The sequence below is a fragment of the Miniopterus schreibersii genome (assembly GCF_964146895.1).
Source record: "Miniopterus schreibersii genome assembly, chromosome: 11".
Lineage (NCBI taxonomy): Eukaryota > Metazoa > Chordata > Mammalia > Chiroptera > Miniopteridae > Miniopterus > Miniopterus schreibersii.
The window spans coordinates 22,668,070-22,677,399 of record NC_138111.1 but is presented as its reverse complement, the minus strand read 5'-3'; the positions used below and the strand labels follow the sequence as shown (position 1 = coordinate 22,677,399).

General features: G+C 39.2%; 1 pseudogene across 1 annotated transcript; it reads right to left on the bottom strand.

Moving 5' to 3' along the window:
- Positions 1 to 6,484: 6,484 nt before the first annotated feature.
- Positions 6,485 to 8,759, bottom strand: LOC308564063 (serine/threonine-protein phosphatase with EF-hands 1 pseudogene; annotated as a pseudogene). Its single transcript has 3 exons — positions 8,674 to 8,759; positions 7,538 to 8,251; positions 6,485 to 6,491 (listed from the first exon to the last, which is right to left on the bottom strand). The product of its transcript is annotated as a serine/threonine-protein phosphatase with EF-hands 1 pseudogene (transcript).
- Positions 8,760 to 9,330: the final 571 nt, after the last annotated feature.

Genomic DNA, 9,330 nt, shown 5'->3' with positions numbered 1-9,330 from the left:
TGAAGCAACCACTGAGCCACAGGAAAGAAGATCCTTTTCAGCCCTGTCTCTGGCCCCAAATAGGACCTCCATCTATTGGGCAGCCACTGTATTCCAGGTCCTGTGCTTTGCCTACTTTATCATTGACCCTCCCAGCAGTACTCCAAGGTAGGTATGATGATTTGGCAAATTCAAATACATTTAATAACTTGGTTAAGTTTATCTTAAACAGCTTAAGTTGGAGAATTAAAATCAAAACCCAAGTTTGTCTGGTTGAAAGTATGAGTGCTTTTCACTATACTGTGTCTCCCAGTGGGAGTGTAATAACAGTTGTGAGTTAGACAGATTTATAACTTGTCCTGGATCTGCCCCTCACAAGCCCTATGTCCTTAGGTAAGTAAGGACAAGTATCTTTATCTGTAAAATGTCAGTAATAAAACCAACCCATGGGAATGTTTTAAGTATTAAATTAGAAAGCATATAATAAGTGAAAGTAAACAGTATCTGTTCATATTTTGTCTTCTGGTGCTTTCCATCTCCTAAGGCGTTGCTGGAGATTAACTCCCTCTGCAGGACAGCAGGGGGCAATAGAGACCATAAAGGCTATAACCAAATCAGGGCTGTATCCTTAAACACCCCCAGCTGGTGTCCACCTTGCAGTCTAGGAACCTCTGAATCAGATCAGGTCCTTGGTGGTCTCTAATTCTGGCCCTAAGAAGAAAAAAAACCCTGATGTTTTACATACTAACAAATACAAATACAAAACCACCACAATAATAGTAACCCCTAGTGTTTGCATAAGACTAAGATTAGGTGGTTTTATACGCAAAGCCATTCACAGTTGGCTTGTGTTAATGGTTTCATTAACCTCATGAACACATTCACATCATTAGGAAAACAGAAGGTAAATACTTCAGACTCCTCCATTAGACCCAATTAGCAGAGTGCTGCAGCACAAAGGAGGCCCAAGTCATGCCTGTTTGTGCTCAGGGTTGCAGCCACTGCCATCTCCATTAGATTGTGATTCACCAGAATCGTTAAAGCAGCCTCATTTGTGGTATGGAGCCATCATTCCCTAAATAGGTTGCTTTCAAGAAATGAGTATTGGTAAGTGATGATGATGACAAATTAACACAAGATGGGTGATAAAGTAAATACAAATGCAGATTGGATCAAACATTGATAGATGGGGTGCAGGTGGTATATCTCAGTTGCGGTTGCTTTGAAATATTATACGTCTTCATTTTTACAACATCTCTATATGATCTGTATTATTTTAATTTTTACTATTGGCTTCTCTGGCTTGCTCCCACTTGCTATCATGCACCCCTGCAAAGTCCTCTGTTTTTCTGGTAGTTCTCAAAGGTGGCAGTGGTGTGGGGCGTCTCACATGTATTATGAACAAATACAACTTATTTCCATGTGGCATGTGCAGTTTAATTCCCCTTCTGGTCTCATGTCCTCATAGGCAGGGGTCAGTTACTCCCACTGGCCATGGTTCCCTCTGCTCTGTAATGTGGCTGCTGCTTTTACTGATTATTCCTGTAGGTGTCCTCCAGCTCTAGAGGTCCCACACTGGTGGTGTTTTATGTTCAAGTGAGTGTGAAGGTTGTGCCTCTTCCTTTTTTTTTTTTTTTTTAAATCACATCCTATCAGACAATCTCAACAGAGTACTAAGAGGCCCCTGGATTCTTTATGAAAGTAGGCATCTTTTGGTCCACCCTGTCAATTCTCACCTTTGCAAATCTAGCTTAGATATCTTATTCTCCAGGGAGCCTTGTCCAAATCCCAGGTTGTCGTGAGGATCCTCTACCCCTTTGATCCCAAAGCACTCTGCTTACTGCTATCACCAAAAGTCTTTTGGGAACTCCTTATTCATTTTGTATCTCCAGCACCTAGGACAGTGCCTGGGCCATAGTGGGTGCTAAATCCATGTTGGGCAGTGAACCTAATCTCCTCTTTGTGTTTTTTTGAGATTGTTCCTGGTCCTGTTTCCTCCTCCTCTTTAACTTTCTCTAATCATCTCTGTGTGGTGCCTGCCGCCTTTGACATATCACCTTGAATACCTCTTTTCACCTAGGTCTCTGGATTACTGGTCTGGTTTTGAATGGTCCACCAGGTTTTAAATCATTACTTTCATTTGATACTATATTAGTTTCCTGGGGCTGCTGTAATGAAGTACGACAAGATTGGTGGCTTAAACATCAGAAATTGATTATTTCACAGTTATGGAGGCTGGAAGTCAGAAATCAAGGTGCCAGCAGTGTTGGTTCCTTCTGAGAGCTGTGAGGGAGAATCTTTTCCATTCTGCTCCCCTGGCTTTTGATAGCTTCAGGTGGTCCTTAACTTACAGATGGTGTTCTCTCTGTGTCTTCATATTGTCTTCTCTCTGTAAATGTCTGTTTTTGTGTCCAAACTTCCACTTTTTATAAGGACACCAGTCATATCAGATTAGGGCTCACCCTTGTCTTAAGTTGATTATCTGCAAAGATCTTATTTCTAAATAAGTTCACATCCACAGGTACTGGGGGTAGGACTTCAACATTATTTTGGGAGACACAATTCAACCCATAACAGATGCCTCATCTGGTGATACCTTGTGGGTAGATAGGACGACATAACTGGCTGAAGTTTGTCCAGAGCTTCCAATAGCAGCTTCTCTTTTTGAGGAGACAGTTCACAGAATAATAGTTGCTAGTTCACTTTCCTTTACCTTTTTAAGGAGAGAACAGAGCTCAGACTAGGACCAATTTTTTATGTTTCACAGTTTAAGTGAACTAGGCTGTGTACTTATTTTGAGAAGTGAAAAAAAATGTCCATGCTAATCAGCATTGGCATCCAGCTGAAATCAAGTTCAGTAATATCCTGGGCTATTTAGGGCTTCTATCCTTCTAGTCTATTTGTGGGAAGATAGTGTATTAACTGTAATGTTGCAGCAGCCTCCTGATAATATATTCCAACATTTTATTGGTTTGCTACCTCTGAATGGACTGGGAATCCTCTCCACAATTCCACTGAGATTGGGTAATCTTAGAAAGTGTCTTACTAGCAGTGAATCAATCAGAATAAGCTTGTTTGGCACAATCCACAGAGATCACCTCTAGAGAGAAAACAAAGTAAAAAATACCAGAAAGAACTGAATGGAAGAAAAGAAACCCATGGAGGATTTAGCCAATATCCATTTTAGATTTGGATCACTGGCCTAATCATGGATGAAGTGGTGTTCTTGGAGTTGCCTGCATTGCTCTCCTTTTCATTTTAATGCTCAGTTTGTGAACCGTCTGTATGTTCTTCCACTTCCTAGTCATTCCGTCTCTGGCCTTTTACTCCCTGGAATGATGGTCACAAGAAAAGTTATAGCAGAGCTGGAAGTCCCTTCATATTTGATGTAGACAGAAGTTTGCGTTCCCTTACTGAAAGTTGTGGCTTTACATCTGCATTCACTCCTGGTTGCTTTCCCACAGATTCTGCTGCAGTTAGTCCAGGTGGTCCTGGGTGTCAGTGTTTTTTTAGAGCTGATCTGGAGGTTCCAGTGTATAGCCATTGCTGAGAACCACCACTGTCTTGCTCCTTTCTGGTTTGTTTCATTTGAAAGACAAAAGGGCAAAGTTAGGGGAATACTTAGAGTGTAAGGACTGCCTGATTCCCTTGAGACCACACCTTCCCTTCTACAATCCCTATCCCAAGCTAGATACATTCAGGAGGCAAAATCTTACCCTAGCGCTCCTGATCATCGCCATGGTCATGGGAAACCATGAAACTGCGTGATAGTTGCTTACTGCCCATAGCTTTCTGTCCTTCTGGTAATCTAATTTCCTAGACACTGGGTTTTCAGTGAAATTGCTTTCTACTTCCAGTCCCTTTGGCTGGGTTGGTAAGTCACATGACCGCTTCAAGCCTTTTCCCTTATCTGGAAAGCAGAAACAATTGCCCCCTTCCCTTGTGTTATTGTGAAAGGAATATGAATATCCTGAGGTTGCAGAAATTTCTTGAAATTCTCTTGTTTCATTCCCATCAACATACCTCTGTGAACCTGGTTTCTCTTTTATGAGAACATAGAAAGTTTAGACAGTAGATACCCCATTGATTGTTGTCAATCCAACCTCGATTAGGTAAATTAACAAAGAACCCAGTTCATTTATATCATTAAAAGTTTAAATACTGATGTACAGTGTTGGTTCAAAGAGTGCATATCAGATTTAAATAGGGAAGATCTCTAGCTCATGAAGATTAATGAGATGATGCATTTGACTGTACCAAGGACCCTGCCTGGTGTTGAACAGGTGCTCTGTGCATGTTTGTTTATTTATTAACTCCTGCACCAAGACTTGGCAGGTGATGGCTTCCAGCACAACATTCTGGGATCTTTGCCCATGTTAGTGAGGGTATGTGACCCGTTGCACTGATAGTGGGTTTCAAGATGTTCTTATCTGTTATTTTCCAAGTAACTGTTTGGACATACATATACCCTATTAGTAAGAAGTCCAGGGTTTCTGCTGACCCTAATTATTTAAACATATTTTTTTCTATTATCAACAAGTATTAAAAAGTATTTACTTCCATCAATGGATGAATGGATTAAAAAGTGATACACATAGATAATGGAATTATTCAGCTTTAGAAAGGAAGAAAATTCTGGCATATGCTATAACATGGATAAACCTTGAAAACATTATGCTAAGTGAAATAAACCAGATAACAACAGGACAATTATTGTATGATTTCACTTACATGAGGTATTTAAAAGGAACAGAAAGTAGAATAGTGGTTACCAAGGATTTAGGGGTGGGGGAATGCAGATTATTATATACTGTGTACAGAATTGCAATTTGGGATGATGAAAAATTTTTTGAGATAGACAGTGATTGCATAACATTGTGAATGTACTAAATGCCACTGAATTGCATGCTTAAAAATTGCTGAAATAGTAAATTTTATGTATGTTTTACCACAATGTAAAAATATACACATACAATAAAGAGTGCGTACTGACTATATCTTGTGGGGCAGTAGTGCTCTCTGGAAGAAAAGCGTTACTTGTAGCATTTTTGAGTTCTGTGGTGTAAATGTTTCCCCCATGGCTGATTTCAAGCTACTGACATGATGACTTTGAACTTGGAGTTGGTAAGAGAGGAGCAACGTTAGCTCTTCTGAGGCCACTCCTGCCTGTGGGAGATGAGAAACTTACAAAGCTTTTACTTCCTCCCTCCTCTCCCTGCTTGCTCTTGATCTCCATGTATCTTATCCTTTCTTTTATTAAATTAACCTATTAATTTCTTCTGCATTTGTGGGAGAATATTTTGAGCTTGACTTCTATAATCCTGATTACATTTTTAGAAGGATTGAAACAGCTACTCACTACATCCATTGTAGTGTTTTCAGTATACATTTTCATTACCATTTAGTTTTTTTCTGATGTCAGGATATTGTGACTTCTTGATGGTCTGTTGTGGTTTCACGTGTGGTTGCTTTTCTCTTGACTCTTCTTTTGAGAACACATATTGGGAAATATCTAAAATTTTCTTCCATTTCTAGTGGTCACATATTTCAAAGGTGTGCACTTGTTCCAATTCCTAAGGTTGTGCCTCTTCATTCTCCTTCATTTGATTTGCTTTATCACTTTGCATGTTTGGTGGTATTTTCCCCCTCTCCTTTTTGTTTATCTTAGAGAAGAAGGCCTATATCTGTCCTCTACTGGGAGTTGAAATGGGTCTGATGGAGGGAATTTGGATCCTTGTTCGAATATTTCAGGTATAGGTAAAGAAGAAAGGAAAGATTAGGTTTGTCTGGAGCTTTGAGCTGCCATCTAGTTTAGAGATCTAGCATCCTAGTTGGAAAATAGTGGGAGCTAAAACCAGTGTTTATTTCCATGTTTTTTGTGGCAGTCAGACTTCAACCAGAGCAATGTCACTTTTTCTGGTGTGGTAGAGTTGCTCTCAAAATGAGCTAGCTATGACAGTGCCCCTGTATGTGGTCAGGCATGGCATTCTACCCTAGATGGGAGGTAGGAGGAGTAAGCTCCTCCTGGAGTTCTTGCTTGATGTAGTGTCTAGCACCCATGCTTTCTCCAAAGATTCATGTGGGAATTAACTGTGGCAGAGGATGGCCCCACAGAACACCCTTGTCTCCCTTAATTGCTTGTCCCTTTCAGTGGGTTCTCTTCCACTTTTTTATTATTACCTTTATTGGGGCGGCATTGGTTAATAAAATTATATAGGTTTCAACTGTGCAATTCTAGGATACATCATGTGTATATTGCATTGTGTGTTCACCACCAAAGTCAAATTTACTTCTGTCACCATATATTTGACCCCTTTTGCCCTTTACTAACAGCCCCCTCCACTTTTTTAGATAAGTTTGTCCAACATAGGATAGACATTATGGGAATGGTTACCCTTCCTTCCATCTAGTTCCTTCTGCATAACAGTGTGAAATACCTCAGTATTCATTAGTGATACATTTAATAAGGAGTTAATATCCAAAATTTATAAAGAACTCATACTACTCAACAGCTAAAAAACAATCAAATCAAAAAATAGACAGAGGACATGAATAGACAGTTCTCCAAAGAGGACATACAGATAGATGGTCAATAGACATATGCAAAGATGCTCAACATCACTAATTGTCAGAGAAATGCAAATGAAAACCACAATGATATATCATCTCACACCTGTTATAATGGCTACCATCAGTAAGTCCACAAATGTCAAGTGTTGGTGAGGATGTGGAGAAAAGGGAACCCTTGTGCACTGTTGGTGGGAATGCGGTTTGATGCAGTCATTATGGAAAACAGTATGCAGTTTTTTCAGAAAATTAAACATGGAACTGCCTTATGACTCAGTGTTTCCACTTCTGGGGATTTAGCTGAAAAAACCCAAAACACTATTTTGAAAGAATACATGCACCCCTATGTTCATTGTAGCATTATTTATAATACCAAAGATATGAAATCAACCCAAGTGCCCATCAATAGATGAGTGGATAAAAAAACCTGTAGTACTATATATATATATATGTATGTGTGTGTGTGTGTGTGTGTATAAAATGGAATATCACTCAGCCATAAAAAGAAGGAAATCTTAGCTTTTGCAATGGTATGGATTGACTTACAGGGTATTATGCTTAGTGAAATAAGTCAGTCAGAGGAAGACAAATACCATATGATTTCAATTATATGTGGAATCTAAAGAGCAACATAAATGTGCAAACAAAATTGAAACAGACTCGTAGACACAGTATTCTGGTGGTTGCCAGAGGTGAGGTGGGTTGGGTGACTGGGAGGAGGAGGTGAAGGGATTAAATACTTGGTAGTTACAAAATAGTCACAGGGCTATAAAGTACAGTATAGGGAATATAGTCAGTAATATTGTGATAACTATGTATGGTGCCAGTTGGGTACTGAAAATGTTTGGGGGAACACTGTAAAGTATATGATTATTTAATCACTATGCCATACAGCTGAAACTCATTCAAAATAATACTGAAAGTAAACTGTAACTGAAAAATAAAAATTAAAAAAATAAAATGGAAATAAGCAGAGACAAAAAATAAAAACTTTTTTAAATTGAAAAACTCATTAAAGTTGATGCTTCCATCTTTAAGTCTATTCTTTCAGTGAGCTCATCGATTTGGGAGTCATCAATATGAACATGGTAGTGACTATTGAAAAGTTTCTACATGGGGTGAAATTCTTCCATGGAGATTAGGCCTGAGTGATCAGAGTTAATGACATTTAAGATGATTTGCAGGTAAGATCGGTATCTGTACAGAGTTTCAATTAGAGCTAACTGAACCTCTTTCACAGCTTTTGAATATGAATATCATAGAAGCAGGACATGAAGTCAATATTTCCATCTTTGTCTGTGATGACCAGATGAAAACTCGGGGATCTCCAGGGTAAGTTCAGCCCTCAAGGGTTCTCCATGGAAAAAGCCCATTGGCCCATAGAAAATTTTCCTGATTTATTTCAGTCTTAAAGTTGGAAAGCATGAATGAGGTCAGTTTTTTGTGAAATCATTCTCTCTTTTAATACTCTGTTGGTACTAATTTTAATAGTATTCACCCTTTGATAAAGAGACCTTAACTTAAGCACATTGCCTTAGTTACATGGTACTGGAAAAATCGAGGGGTTATACCAAAACCCAACCTGATGTAAGCTCCTCAGTTGCTGCCTTTATAATAATTAGAAGCAGAAAATACAGTAATAACCTTCCTGTCATGGCAGATTTCATACTCTTAGGGCTTACATTTATGAGACCTTAGTACACAACTGGTATTAAGAATCTTGGGGTTAATATCTGGTCCAAAATAGGAGCCTCCTCTTCAACATGTGTTTGTATATGGCCTCTTTTGCCTCTGGGATCACTCCACAGAATATTGAAAACCTGTTTCCACTCATGCTTTGTGAACTGTTCAGAATCTGACTCCCCGAGGTGTACCTACTTTATTTCTCTTCAGGTGAGTAATATGGGCTCCCTCTATTGGAATTGGTGGCATCAGCACAGATTTCATTTTGTTTCTTTTTGTACGGTTAAGTAAATCTGTGTACTCTGATATCCCACCATGTATGACAGTGAAGTTCTGGTCAATAATTGTATCAATTGGGAGCCAGGCATAAACTTCCAAGATTTATAAGATTTCCCCCCCCCATATAACTTATATTTATGCAAGACTTCTTTTGTGAAGCCATACCTCATTTTTATAAAAAAATCTTCATGGTTTCCTCTGTTCAAGTACAGGTCACCAGGATAGACAAGAAAACTCACAAACAGGATCATTGGGATCCCTATGAAGTTTTTTCCTTGATCTACAAAATCACCGTTAAAAACATATGGGTTGTTCCCTGAGGAGAGACTGTTCTTATAGAAGATCAAAAAGAGATCATCTAGTTTCCCATCGAAATCACCACAGATTGTTATCTCTTTGGAGGGACAAGTTTTTTTGTTTTTTTAAAAATCCTCACTGGAGGACATTTTTTACATTGCTTTTCAGAGAGAGTGGAAGGGGTGGGGGAGAGAGAGAGACATCGATGTGAGAGAGATACACATTGATTGGTTGCCTCTCTCACGTGCTGTGACCAGGGCTGGGGATCAAGCCTACAACCACGGTATATGCCCTTGACCAGAACTGAACTTGAGACCCTTCAGTTTGGGGGCCGATGATCTAACCACTGAGCAAAACTGTGTAGGGTGGGGCAGGTTTTTTTTTTTAATTAAAAATTTTTTTTCCCCAATTTTAGTTTATATTCAGTATTGTTCTGTATTAGTTTCAGATGTACAGCAAAATGGTTAGAAAATCATCTCCTTTATAGAGTGGTCCCCCTGCTGCTTCCAGTACCCACCAGGCCCC